Source organism: Dendropsophus ebraccatus, chromosome 8 (genome assembly GCF_027789765.1).
Source record: "Dendropsophus ebraccatus isolate aDenEbr1 chromosome 8, aDenEbr1.pat, whole genome shotgun sequence".
In the NCBI taxonomy this organism is placed as follows: Eukaryota; Metazoa; Chordata; class Amphibia; order Anura; family Hylidae; genus Dendropsophus; species Dendropsophus ebraccatus.
The window spans coordinates 100,842,281-100,856,436 of NC_091461.1; the positions used below are offsets into that span (position 1 = coordinate 100,842,281).

The 14,156-nt window shown below is 47.2% G+C and overlaps 1 non-coding gene and 1 pseudogene across 1 annotated transcript; both read right to left on the reverse strand.

Annotated features, from left to right (window-relative positions):
* Positions 1-6,266: 6,266 nt before the first annotated feature.
* Positions 6,267-6,381, reverse strand: LOC138800136 (U5 spliceosomal RNA). Its single transcript, XR_011364342.1, has one exon. It is a non-coding gene; the product is annotated as a U5 spliceosomal RNA (small nuclear RNA).
* Positions 6,382-13,935: 7,554 nt separating this feature from the next.
* Positions 13,936-14,053, reverse strand: LOC138800252 (U2 spliceosomal RNA; annotated as a pseudogene).
* Positions 14,054-14,156: the final 103 nt, after the last annotated feature.

The following is a 14,156-nucleotide window of genomic DNA, read 5'->3' on the forward strand; positions in this document are numbered from 1 at the left end:
GGATAAGGTGGGATGGAATTGGGTCAAGTGCGCAGGTGGTGAGATGTGATGTGGAGAGTAGTTTGGAGAGATGTTCTTCTGTGATGGTGGAAAGGTGAGTTAGTGGGGACGGGCAGTAGACAGGCATGAGGGGGGGCTGAGGGGACTGTGCGGTGAAGCTTACCCTGATGTAATCGATTTTCTGCTTGAAGAATGTGGTGAAGTCCTCAGAAGTGATGAGAGATGTGGGGGGTGGCAGTGGGGGGCGGAGAAGAGAGTTGAAGGTGTTAAACAGTTGCCTAGGGTTGTGAGATAAGGAAGATATGAGGGAAGAAAAGTAGTCCTGTTTAGCAGAGGTGAGGGCAGATTTGAACTCAAGGAGTGCTCTCCTATATGTTTGGAAGTGTTCCTCAGAGTCGGTCTTCTTCCAGCACCGCTCAGCAGCTCTGGACACTCTCCTTAGTTGTTTGGTTAGGTCGGTGTGCCAGGGCTGTCTGTTCGTGCTTCGTGTTCTCTTTTTCGTGAGAGGGGCAACAGAGTCGAGGGCTGAGGTTATTGTGGAGTTGTAGAAGGTTGCGGCTGTGTCAGTGTCGTTCAGAGAGTGTATGGTGGAGAGAGGCAGAAGGGAGTCAGAGAGTGTTTGAATGTTGAGGTTTCTGAGGTTCCTGCGAGGGTGGGCAAGTTTCTGGACTGGGGGGGGGCAGATGAAGAGAGGAGAAACGAGAAAGTTAGGAGGTTGTGGTCAGAGATGTGGAGAGATGTGCTGGTGAGGTCAAGTATGGGGCAGAGGCGGGAGAAGATGAGGTCCAGTGAGTGGCCATAGAGGACCACTGTGTAAGGCCAAAGGAGGAGGCTAGTGATAGGAGTTTAGAGGCGGGTGATTTGGTCGTGTCGATGGGGATGTTGAAGTCGCCCATGATGATGGTGGGAATATCTGTTGAAAGGAAATGCAACAGCCAAGTGTTAAACTGGTCAAGGAAGGTGGTTGCGGAGCCTGGTGGTCGGTAGATGACGGCCACTTGGAGGTTAGAGGGAGAATAGATACGGATAGAGTGTACTTCAAAGGAGGTGAGGGTGAGAGCAGGGAGAGGAGGGCTTGGGGTAAAGGAGCAGTTGTCCATTAGCAGCAGGCCAACCCCGCCACTCGGCTTATTGCCAGGGCGAGGGGTGTGAGTAAACTGGAGCCCACCATAGGAGAGTTCAGCAGGGGAAGCAGTGTCAGTAGGGGACAGCCATGTTTCAGTTATGCCTAGGAAGAAGAGGTTGTGGTAAAGAAAGAGATCATGTATGAATGTAGGTTTATTGCAGACAGAGCGTGCGTTCCAGAGTGCAGCAGAGAAAGGGACAGGGGGAGGGGGGTCAGGACGGATGCGTATGGTGTTAGAGGGGTGCTGCCGTGATCTAGAAGAATGTGGACGAAAGGAGGGCAGTGGAGTAGATAAGATCAGGTGGGGAGGGCCAGGGTTTGGTGAAATGTCTCCAGCAGTGAGAAGTAGCAGAGACAGAGATAGTAGGTGTGAGTAGGTAAGAGGGCGCGGACATTGAGAGCATTTACAGGTAAAGGTTTTAGTGTATGGAAAGAGGATAAAAGGAGGGGTGAGATCAGCAGGTAAAAGAGCAGGAGAAATAAAGAGATTGTTACTTGGGGAGTGGAGGGTTAACACAGAGTTTGAGGATAATGGAAGCAAAGGTGAAAGCCAAGATAAACATTGTGAGCAAAGAGAGGGAGAGGAGATGAGAATATGGCGGAGTGTTACCTTTGGTTTAATTCTGGTTTCAATTCTGGTATTAATTCATTTTTCACACTTAAATGGCACACTTAGATGGACTCACAGATGACCACATGGAGCCGAAGCCAGACCCTCATGTGGTAACCAATAGGCGTATGGCCACTAATCCTGCTAACAGCACATGACTACTGAGAAGGAAATGGGAGCCTGGTTTCAGTCCCATAATTTCTCTATATGTTCATATATTTCTCATTATGTAGAATTGTCTGAATCGTGTTTTTCATGGTTTTTAACTGCTTAAAACAAACAAATTTCCACATTGAATCAATGATTAGAGTAGTTTGCATATTGTCTGAGGGAATTCTCACCACAGAATTGGTAGATTAGTAGATAAAAGCTCCAGGTGTTCACCTCTGGTATGGCACATCAACCTGAACAATACTGCAATACTGTGACTGGGTAACACTGCCATACCAGACCTGACTAATACCACCATACTGTGACTGGATAACACTGCCATACCAGACCTGACCAATACCGCCACACTGTGACTAGATAACACTGCCATACCAGAGCTGAACAACAACACCATACTGTGACTGGGTAACACCACCATACCAGAGGTGAACAATAACACCATACTGTGACTGGATAACACCGTGACACCAGACCTGATCAATACCACCCTCCTGTGACTGGATAACACTGCCATACCATACCTTAACAATACCACTATACTGTGACTGGATAACACTGCCACACCAGACCTGATCAATACCACCCTCCTGTGACTGGATAACACTGCCATACCATACCTTAACAATACCACTATACTGTGACTGGATAACACTGCCACACCAGACCTGATCAATACCACCATACTGTGACTGGATAACACCACCATACTAGACCTAAGCAATACCTCCATGCTATGACTGAATAACACTGCTATACCAGACCTGACCAATACCACCATACGGTCACTGGATAACACTGCCATACCTGACCAATACCATCATACTGTGACTGGATAACATCGCCATACCAGACATGAACAATACCACCATACTGTGACTGGATAACACCGCCATACCAGACCTATCCAATTCCCCTATACTGTGATTAGATAACTGGATAACACCGCCATACCAGACCTGACCAATACCACCATACCCCCCTCCCCCTCGAATAGACACCAGATTTATTGGCAAGTTTGAATGGGAGGTGGGAGACAAAAAGTTGTTTCCTTCCCCCTGCTTCCTGGTGCTGCCCCCTGCAAGGTGCTGGACCACAGGTACCTAGTGGTAAATACAGCCCTGTCCCTCCTATAACATGTATAAAAGTTTTAATAATTTCTCCCTTTGAGCGGGTTCAGACTATGGAATTCTCGCGGATAAATTCTGGCGGATTCCGTAGCTCGTTCACACTCACGGCAATGTGCTTCTCCGCCCATACCATAGACACCATTCTATACACGTCAATTCTTTCAGTGGATAGCGGAATCAGCCAGCCCATAGAATGGTGCCTATGGAGGCGGCGGAAAGGCGCATTGCCGTGAACGGGTACGAGCTACGGAATCGGGCGGAATTTAACCGTGAGAATTCCATAGTCTGAACCCGCCCGTAATCTTCTTTCCTCCTGTAATATATATATATATATATATATATATATATATATATATATATATATAAAGGCTTCCATTGTGTTCCCACTTTCCCTTCTTTCGTTTGGACTATACAGATTTAGCTTTTAAGTCATAGTTAAAAAGCATGTCCTTTGTAGCACTGTGGAGCTGCCCGGAGCCCCATCTATAACCTTTTAGTTGAAGAAAGTAGAGGAAATTATGGAAGATTTGGTTCTACTGAGCCCAATACATGGAGACCAATTATTCTTTCCAGTCTTATACAGTGCTCTCTGCAGCCACCTCTGTCTAGGAACTGTCCAAAGCAGGAGAGGTTTCCTATGCGGATATGCAGAAGCTTTAGACAATTGCAGATATGGACAGAGGTGGCAGCAAAGAGCATTGATTCAGACTGGAAAGAATACACCACTTCCTGCAGGACATACAGCAGCTGATAAGTACTGGAAGACTGGAGATTTTTAAATAGAAGTAAATTATAACTTTATATAACTTTCTAAAACAAGTTGATTTGAAAAAAAAAAAAAAATTCTTTGGAGTACCCCTTTAATTTATAACAGCTGATAAGGCTGCAGGCCTCCTGCATAGCCCCAACCATGTGATCCCCAGGAAATAGTCCATAAAACACAGTGTCATGTGATAGTCTGCTCCTGGGGACAGAGTCTCTGAACTTGTATTTTAGTGCATCCAACATGGCCTGAGCCCATGAGCATTGCCAAAAATAGTGCAAAGATTTTTCCCTAGATAGCGAATGGGAACTAATCAGCAACATCTTGATCTGTGGTTTTCCAAGTGTAGATGTTGCTGTAGTAGTAGTCCCTGTCGACTTCCATCATTTGCTCTTTACCCTTAGAGATGTTTCTGGAATATTGCAGCTTGGTCAGGAGGGTGTGGAGCTTTCTGAAAAGAATCATTTACATTTCTCACCCCTTTCCTGGGGCTCCACTTTGGAAGGGAAGATGATGCACTTGGATTCCTCCTTAAAGGGAACCTGTCACCCCCCGTGCCGGGGTGACAGGTTCCCGACCCCCGTTAGAGACCCCTATACTTACCTCATCGCGCCGGGTCCCGCTTCTGAAGATGGTCGGGTCCCGGAGATCTCAGCCGCCGCAGCCCGGCGCGCGCGCTGAGAGATGAGTCCAACGCTCATAGAGAATGACGGAGCGCTGGACTCTCCTGTCATTCTCTATGGGTGTTGGACTCATCTCTCAGCGCGCGCCGAGCTGCGGCGGCTAAGATCTCCGGGACCCGACCATCTTCAGAAGCGGGACCCGGCGCGATGAGGTAAGTATAGGGGTCTCTAACGGGGGGTCGGGAACCTGTCACCCCGGCACGGGGGGTGACAGGTTCCCTTTAAAGTATCCTTTCAGGCCCTTCTTGGTCTCCTCTATCGCCTCTCTGATGTCCCAGCTGCACTGAGAGAGGTCCTGCAGGGATCACAGCAGTCTCTGCAGATCACTGAGGAGCCACCACTGTCCGATACTTTAAATGGCTTTGGCTAAGTTATTGTGTCAAGATATCAGGGCCCTCCTTCCTTCCAGAGTCACACTCCCAAGATCTTGATAAATGGAATGGGGATGAGCTGGACAGTCCCTACTTGTATGAGAAAGAACATCCCAAAGCTCCCCTGGTGTGTATGTGTGTCACTAAAATGTTGGCCTTGTGAACCCCTGAAATGTCAAATGAGGACCCGCCCTTTAAGAATACAAGACATTTAGCAATTTTTACATTTTATATCTTTTACACCAAACTAAATTGTTTTAGGAATATCTGATCTGTGGACGCTTCTTTTTTCTTTTTCTTTTTTTCATTTTCTCAAAGTTTTCAAGATAAAAGATAAATACAGCGCATCCCCAACATGGGAAAAAGGTGTCAGCAGAGAGCACTGTGTCAGACTGGAAAGAATACACTTCTTCCTGCAGGACATAAAGCAGCTGATAAGTACTGAAAGACTGGAGATTTTTAAAATAGAAATAAATTACAAATCTGTGTAACTTTCTGACACCAGCTAATTTAAAAAACTGTTTTTTTTTTCCCACCAAAATACAAATAAAGTAAGGGGGGAGGCTTCACTCATGATCCAGAGCGATAATGGTTTAGACAGGTTAATTATAATTTTTCTTGCGGATATTTTTCCAAGTTTATAAAGAAAAGAAGAACTAGAGATGACGACAACATTCACACCTATACTACCAGGCATGAATAACACCAGTGCCTGTAGAGCCTCCTAGAATAAAGTTTGTGAATTGCTTATCTGTTATTCACCATGTATAGGAAAAATTTAATTAAACGGAAAGATGTTTTCTCTGAGAAGGGGCACCTGGGGCAGTACCTCGTGTTGCACAGGTTGGGGGCATGCATGGGTCATTGGTCAACTTGGCCAATACCACATTAGCCCTGGAACAAGCTCCAATAAGTTCTGCGCTCTAATGAGATTGAGGATCATCTTGGGTTTCCACAAGTCGGGTTTGAGTCCTTCCAGTTGGAATTCCCTCTCACACCTGACACTTTCATAGAACCAGGGAGTGTCCCACTTGTCCCTGCTCACACCCCTGAAAGGTCGTGACGATCGTTCAGCATTTGATTAGCTGGGGCTGCTGAACTTGGATAAAGCTCTAAGGTTGTCTGGAAAACATGGATACAGCCAATGACTATATCCATGATTTCCACATAGCCTTAGGGCTTTATTCAACTTCAGCAGCCACCGCTAATCAAATGCTGAACATTCGGGTTCGGATGGACTCAAGCATGCTCCAGGTTCGCTCATCTCGATCTGGGACCCCTTTTCAGCCCTTGCAAGCCTCCTTGTACATATTGCTAAACTCCACGAAGATCATGCCATACAACCATGGGTTAGTCACATACTTCTCATGGTGCAGAAATAACAATCTTTTTACTATTTTTGACCAGGTATAGGAAGCCCAGCTTCCGCCGGGCATCAAAAAATTGAGTGAAACTCATAATTGTTCCTCTCCACGGAAATCTTTAGTAAAAGGCGAAAGATTTATTCGATCTGAAGAGAAACCAGAGTATACAGTATACAGCGGGAGACACTACACGGACTCTGCGCGCCGCTCATCACACACATGGAGAGGACGGGATCCATGTCTGTACTGTGTATATGTTACATTCTATGTCATCCGGATACAATGCATCTGATCTGTTTCTAAACTTTACAACTAAAAGAAACAGTAAAATGAAGCTAAAGTTACAGCTACAAACCTACGAGACGTCAGGTGCATCCTGGGTAAGTATGCAAATCAGGGCAGGAGGCGGTCACAAAAGCGTCTATTCAGGGTTGTCATGTGACTGAACGTCTCTATAGGGAATCCGGAACATTCCTGCATCGCAGGAGTCTCTGGAGGTTTTACATAGAAAAGACACGCAGTGAACCTGGCAAGAGGCGACAAGTATCTGCAACGTCTACAGCTGAGCCGGGACCAGGGATAGATCCTATATCACAAGCAGGGGCTGGCTGGCAAATTTTAGCCTGGGGGGCAAGCCCACAGCACTGGCCCATGAGTAGCGGCTAGCGGCCCATCCTTCAAGGACCACCCTGTCCCTTACCTAGTAATACCCTCCCCACATCAGTGCAGGGAAGGTAGATGGTAACTTGGACCTGTACGTCCTCCAGCAGCCATGTTCCCACAGTTCAGATAACGTCTTCGGGCCTTCCACTCATTTGTAAACAGGGAATTCCAATTGCTCCCTGTGTCACTTTCCTGTATGAGGCTATGTTCAAACACTGTATGACACTGGCCATTTCGTGACCCGGCTGGTGTCAGATAGTATCATCCTGGCCGATACTGCAGGATGATCTTCAGCGCCGTTGAATTCAGATGCGGGTGCATCCGTGCGCGCCCGCATCAGAATTCTCCGCTGCTCACAATGGAGCATGCGGCCGGAGCCGGACGCTCCATTGTGTGAACTGACAGGGTTTTCTGTGGCTGCTATTCAATGAATGACATGCTAGTTTCTTGCGGCACCACTAGGGATCCCGGCTTCTATACGGGAGAGCGCACGCTCCACCGCTGTCTCCACTCAAAGAAGTGACATGTCACTTCTTTGAGTGGAGAGCGGCGGCAGCGGAAGAGCGCATGCTCTCCCATAGAGAAGCAGTTTCACACTGAGACAGGCGGGATTCTGCGGTGGAATCCCGCCTGTCTCAGTGTGACTATTCCGCCTGACTCCACAGCCCTGGTGTAAACATACCCTAAGTATATGGGACGGCTCATCACAGAAACAGAACCGTCCCATAGACTTCTATTGACAAAGTGACTTCTGGCCCCTTCACACAGAGCAGTAGAAATTCCCTGGTCACAAATGACCAGAAGGGCTGGAGAAGTTATCCGAACTGTCAGAACATCGCTGCTGACAGAAGTCCAGGCCCGGGGTGCTATCTACCATCCCTGCACTGATGTGGGGAGGGTAATAAAAGGTAAGGGCTGGAGTGCTCCTTTATAGGGAACCAATTAGCACAATTGTGCTGATGTGGTTTTCAGCTGCAAAGTATAGATCTACTGTGCAGCTCCCCGAGGCTACCAGCCACTGAGTATAAGGGTATAAACCCACACACCATATACACAGCGTATTTACTGCTGCGATACGCAACAAATACGCAGCAGATTAGATCTAAATAACTGAACACAGCATCAAATCTTCACCATCAAACTTTTGCGTATTTGCTGCATATACGGTGTGTGGGTTTGTACCCTAATGCTGCGTTTACACAGAGAGATTTATCTGACAGATTTTTTTAAGCCAAAGACAGGAATGGATTTGGAAAGAGGAGTTATCTCAATCTTTCCTTTATGACCTGTTCCCTGTTCATAGTCTGTTCCTGGCTTTGGCTTCAAAAAGCTGTCAGATAAATCTCTCTGTGTAAACACACCATAAGATGGTGGGAAAGCTGGGTAACCTCCATTATGCTGACTACAGGATGCTGCGAAAGCTGGGTGACCTCCATCATACTGACTACAGGCTGCTGGGAAAAATGGGTGACCTCCATTATACTGACTGCTACACAAGATGCTGGGAAAGCTGGGTGACCTCCATTATGCTGACTACAGGATGCTGGAAAGCTGGGTGACCTCAATTACACTTACATACATGATGCTTGGAAAGCTGGGTGACCAGAGTATACAGAGAGGGGGCAGGGGATCCCCTCACCCATGTACTGTTCAGGGCCTGGCACCCATACAGACCCCCTGCATATTTGGGCACCAGGCCCTGAACAGTACATGGGAGGGGGTACAGCATCCCCTCTCCCCTCACAATACTGCTTACTAGGCCATGGTGCAGGGGAGAGGGAATGCTGTATAATTCATAATAAACATCTTACCCATATACTGTTCAGGCCTAGTGGATGGGCCCCCGCCCGCGAAACTCCGCCCCCGCAACTTTGGCCCCGCCCACTTTCACCCGCGACCCTTACCTAGGCCATAGTAGATGGGGGTCCTCTCCATCAGTCCCAGGCAGGAGGGGGTGGTCTGTCCTCTCTTCCAGGGCAGTGGGCAGGAAGCTGTGAGCTGTGCTGCCTGCTCCATGAGTGAAGGAAGAACCACACAAGTAAGCACCCTCTCCCGCAGCGACCGTGGCCCCGCCCCCGCGATCATGGCCCCGCCCACTCACCGGCGACCATGGGAGGAAAAAAAACCTTTTCCCCTTCCCCTGAAGGTGCCGTCCTAGGCAAATACGGCCTGAATGTGCTTTAGCTGTTCCTGTTGCCTGTGATATGTAGAAACGGCCCTGCACAGCAGCCTTACTGACATCCGGCTGCCGCAGCCCTTGGTGTGTTGGGGGGACCGGCCCGGGGGGCATATGCCACCCTGCCCCCCGGCCCAGCCCGCCCCTGATCACAAGTCATCTTACACAGATCTATTCCAGGATAACATTGCTTCTCGGCCTTTTGGCTAAGATCAAGTGTAGTACCGCTCGTGAGAGAGCAGGGAACCACATGGAGGAATTAAGGGTTGAGCTGGTGGCTGGCGCGGCAAGTCAGTCGGTGCAAGATGCCATGACCCTCCGGATCTGTGCCAGGGGCTCGAGGGGGCTGAGAGCCGAGGTGCCAGAAGTGCCCTGGGAGTGGTGACCCCAGGGTGCCGTAACTCACTGGGGATGGGATCCCACTGAGTGAAAGCACTTAGCACGGTACTTCGCTATCACCTCTTGAGCACACTCACCTTTAGCTTCCCGGTCTCCGGCTGTTGAGAGCTATGGGTAATTTTTATAGATCCGGCAGGATGTCCGGGCTGTATCACACAGCACACATCTTTATTTATTTAATTTAATTTTTGTCACTGTGTGTTCACTTTTCACGGGTGTTTTGTCACAAGGATTTTCTAGGTTGCGGTCGCCCTTTTGGGTGTCCCCCTAGAGGTCTAGGGGAGGCATGTGTGGCCATCAGGTTCCTTGCCTCCCTCCACCCCTGGGTCTCCTTCGGGAGATAGCCAAACCGTTGGTACGGCTGCTCAACGGCGACCACCTTATCTGTATTAAAGATGCTGGACAAGCCTAGGATGCCGAGAGTCCTTGGGTTCATGTCCCGGATATTGACCTAAGGGGCGATTCACACATCCGCAATATACGTTCTGCACATGGACTGTATACTGCAGACTGGACCTCAGAACTCCCAAAATTATGATTCATTATGATGATGATGAGAGCTCCACAACTGTTTAAATATTCGCACTACTGTACTGAAATAGGGTGTCAGTACAGTAACACAAATATTTCCACAGTTTTGGAGCTCCCAGCATCATAATGAGCAATGATGTTAGGAGTTCCAAAGTCGAATTCGCTGTATACAGTCTGGGCATGGACTGTATATTGTGGAAGTGTGAATGGACCCTTAAGGTGCGTTTACACGTAACGATTATCGTGCGAATCTGCGCAATAACAATCAAATTCGAACGATAATCGTACGTGTAAACGCAGCGAACGATCAAACGCCGAACGAGAAATCGTTCATTTTGATCTTTCAACATGTTATCAAATTGTCGTTCGCAAAGAATTCACAGAACGTTCCGTGTGAACAGTCGTTCGCCGATTTAACCAATGTGTGAGATAGGCTTAAGGATCGCAAAACGAATTTTCCGTACGATATATCGTACTGTATAAACACTGATCGTTATGAAAAAAAAAATCGTTACTCCGACATCGTTAATCGTACGATCGGGCCAATTATCGTTTCGTGTAAACGCACCATTAGGGTCCCCAATATGAGGCCGTCTATGGAAGCAAACGAGCACCAATTAGCAAGATCTGCTTTTGTTTGTAGAGACTTTACACGGCACAACTAATCAAGCGGACGGGCTGCACAAATGATTCCTGTATCGGTGCAGCCATTTAAGTAAATTGCTATCAGCTACACATCCTCTACACAAAAGATGCGGTCAGCCAACAAGCAGCTGTTTTATCGCTGATACCTTTACATGGTAGGAACAGGACCCTGCTCTGTATAGCCCTGTGCAGCAGCCCTGCAGTTCCTGACAAAAATGTTGGTGGCAGCAGAGGAGGCTGTGTGAAGGGGTTAATTCAGGGATCAGATGGAAGCAGTGATGACACGGACAGGCACCGGAGGAGAGCCGTAAGGAGTCTGATCACTGGCAGAGTTGATCAGGTAGCAGTGGGTTAAAAGTAAAGGGCTTTTTACCCAGTCTACTATCAGGATAGAGGCAGTCCATTATTTTTTAAATTATTAGCTTGTCCTGCAAAATGCTTTCAGACCAAGTTATTTGTAATCCAAGGTTTCACTGTATATGTGTAAATTCTATACATAGAAGATTGTCGGCAGTAAAAGACCACTGGGTTCATCTACTCTGCCCTATTAGTATTTCCATTCTTATTATCTTAGGATAGATTTATGTTTATCCCAGGCAGGTTTAAATTCTGTTATTTTAGATTTACCAACTACATCTGCTGGAAGTTTGTTCCAAGCATCTACTACTCTTTCAATAAAGTAATATTTTCTCACTTTGCTTCTGATCTTTCCCCTAGATAACCTCTCACTGTGTCCTCTTGTTTTTGAGCTCTTTTTTTTTTTTTTTTTACTAAAAACACTTCCCTCCAGAACCTTATTTAGTCTTTTAAAGGGGAACTCCGGATAAGAAAAACTTGTTTTCTATTAAAAGATATATAGATGTGTCTATATAATGTATTACTGTATCTGTACGGTTCTGCCACACTGGTAGCTGATAGAAATCCAGGAAGTGAAAAAAATGGCCTCTGTGCCAATCCACATTGTCTCCTGCTCCTTCTGCTATCCCACCTTAGGAGACAAATCTTACATGCCTCTGTCTCACATTGTGTGTGTTTGCTGATGATGCAGACAGGGGGCAGGGCGTGATGTCACAGGAGGCTTGGCTGGATAACCCAATCCCCTTTCACTGATTCACCATCTCTGACCGGCCAGATGTAGCTGCTGCAGTAATTTTTCTGATTGTAATGGGTGGGGGCTGTGATGACCACATGAGGGAAAGCATTGCATTCTGGGTAATGCCAAACCAGGAAGGACAGAAACACAAAACAGAGCAAAAAAAACCCCAACAAATGGATTTTTGGTAGTTTCAAAACTGGGATAGACAGGTAAGTAATGCTATATGCTTCTGCAGAAGTTTAATTTTTTTAACCTCTACCTGGAAGTCCCCTTTTACATATATAAAGGTTTCGATCATGTCCCCTTTTCCCTTTTTTCCTCCAGACTATACAAATTCCAATTCTTAAAGCGTAACTGTCATTTCAGGGTCATTTTTCTAAAAACAATAAATATCTATAGTATAAGCAATTTTAAGAAACTCTGTAATAGGTTTTATGTACTAAAAGAGTTTCCTTCTGGACTGAAAAAGCAATCTCCCAGCCACCCCCCTCACATCAAATGAAGAAGGATTTCTGTCTCCATTATGTGGCTATGGAGAGGGGAGGGGCTGTTAGGAGTGACTGAGCACGGAGCAGTCCTGCAAAGCACAACAGCCTGCAATCTTCTCTCAGTAACTTCATAGATAAGCACTGACCTTTCTGACACCTGAATTTAGCGTTTTAGGTGCCCAGAGAGTCTACAAACAGCTGACCTTCATGTCACCTCTTCCTGCTCCCTCATCTCCCTCGGCCCCTCCCCCCTTCATAGGCTTACAATGGAGAGAGCAGAGCCGTCTTCACTGGCTTCTCTGTAATGAAGACGTGTTTGCCTGATAATGCACATATAAGAAGTCAGGGGGGGGGGGGAGGCTGGGAGATTGCTTCTTGAGTACAGAAGGAGGCTTTTTTGGCTGATGAAACCTATTACAGAGTTTCTTAAAATCGCTTATACTACTGATTTCTGCAATAAAAAAAAATATGACAGTTACGCTTTAAGTCTTTCCTGATATGTTTGATGCCTGACACCCTCCACCATTTTTGTAGCCCGTGTTTGGAGCCGTTCTATTTTATGTCCTTTTTTAGGTAAGGGAACTGGACACAGTATTCCAGATGTGGCCTTACCAGAGCTCTATACAGCGGGATCACAATCTTCCTACTGGTCTTCTTCCTACTGGTTATACCTCTAGCTTTACAGCCCAGCATACCATTACATATACAGCCCAGCATACCATTAAATATATATATACAGCCCAGCATACCGTTTGCTTTCCCCACTGCCTGGTTGCACTGGTGGTTACTCATTACTCAAGGCTACCAGAAATCACTACCCCTAAATCCTTCCCTTCTGAAGTCATTGCCAACACAGAACTGTCGATATACATAACCAGATCCTATACTGTATTAATAACCTCTATACTACACAGGTCTACAGTGTATGGGGTACTCTCCATACCAGCCGGGCCAAACTCAGGCTGGAGGAAGCATCTATGTTACTGCCATACATACTCATTTTTTTTTTCTTGACAGTCGAGACAACGTGCTCTCATCACCTAAGTGCTTCTAAAAAAGTGTAGCGTGCCACACAAAAAAAGTGCACTAGGATGCGGTCTTATCGCAAGCCCACTCTGAAAAGAAATGGGCCCCCAACACACCTAATTCCCTTCCGGGCCAAAAGGCACTTGCAAAGGTCCAGGACAAATGTCCGCTCTCAGACGAGGCCAAGAGCAGACCAGTAAACACAACTACAGTTCATACCTGAGCGTCACCCAGGCCCTCACCGTTCGCCGTATTCAATCAAAAGGTGATCACTCCCGAAGGAGAACCAGGGGGGGGGGGAGGGAGGCAAGGAGCACAGATGGCCACACTTGCCTTCCCTAGACCTCCGAGGGGTCCCCCAAAAGGCGGCCGCAACCCAAAAGATCCTAGTGGACAAACAAACATGGAAAAGTGAACACACAGTGACAAAAAGAATAAAATCAGATGTGCGCCGTGTAAAACAGCCTGGACATCTGGCCGGATCTATAAAGATTCCTCATAATTTTCACAGAGCCAGAGGCCGGAAGATTAGAGGTGAGTGCTCAAAGGGGTGTGAATGTGAAGTGCGTGCACAGTGCCATTCCTCAGTGGGGTCCCACACCCAGTGAGTTCAGGCACCCTGGGGTCACCACTCCCAGGGCACTTCTGCACCTCGACTCTCAACCCCCTCAAAACCTCATGGCCAGATCCAGATGGACATGGTCTACTAGGAAGCCTGCTCAGAGCGCACAGCCGACCGTTCTACCCATGCCATTCTCTGCTCACTTAAGAACAGATACTACACTTGATCTTAGCCAAAAGGCCGAGAAGCCATACATACCCATAGGACGCCGGTATTTGCAGCAGTGATGTAGTAGATGCTTCCCTGCAGCAACGTCCACTGCTTCGGGAGGGGAGTTGATGTTAGGGTTAATAGC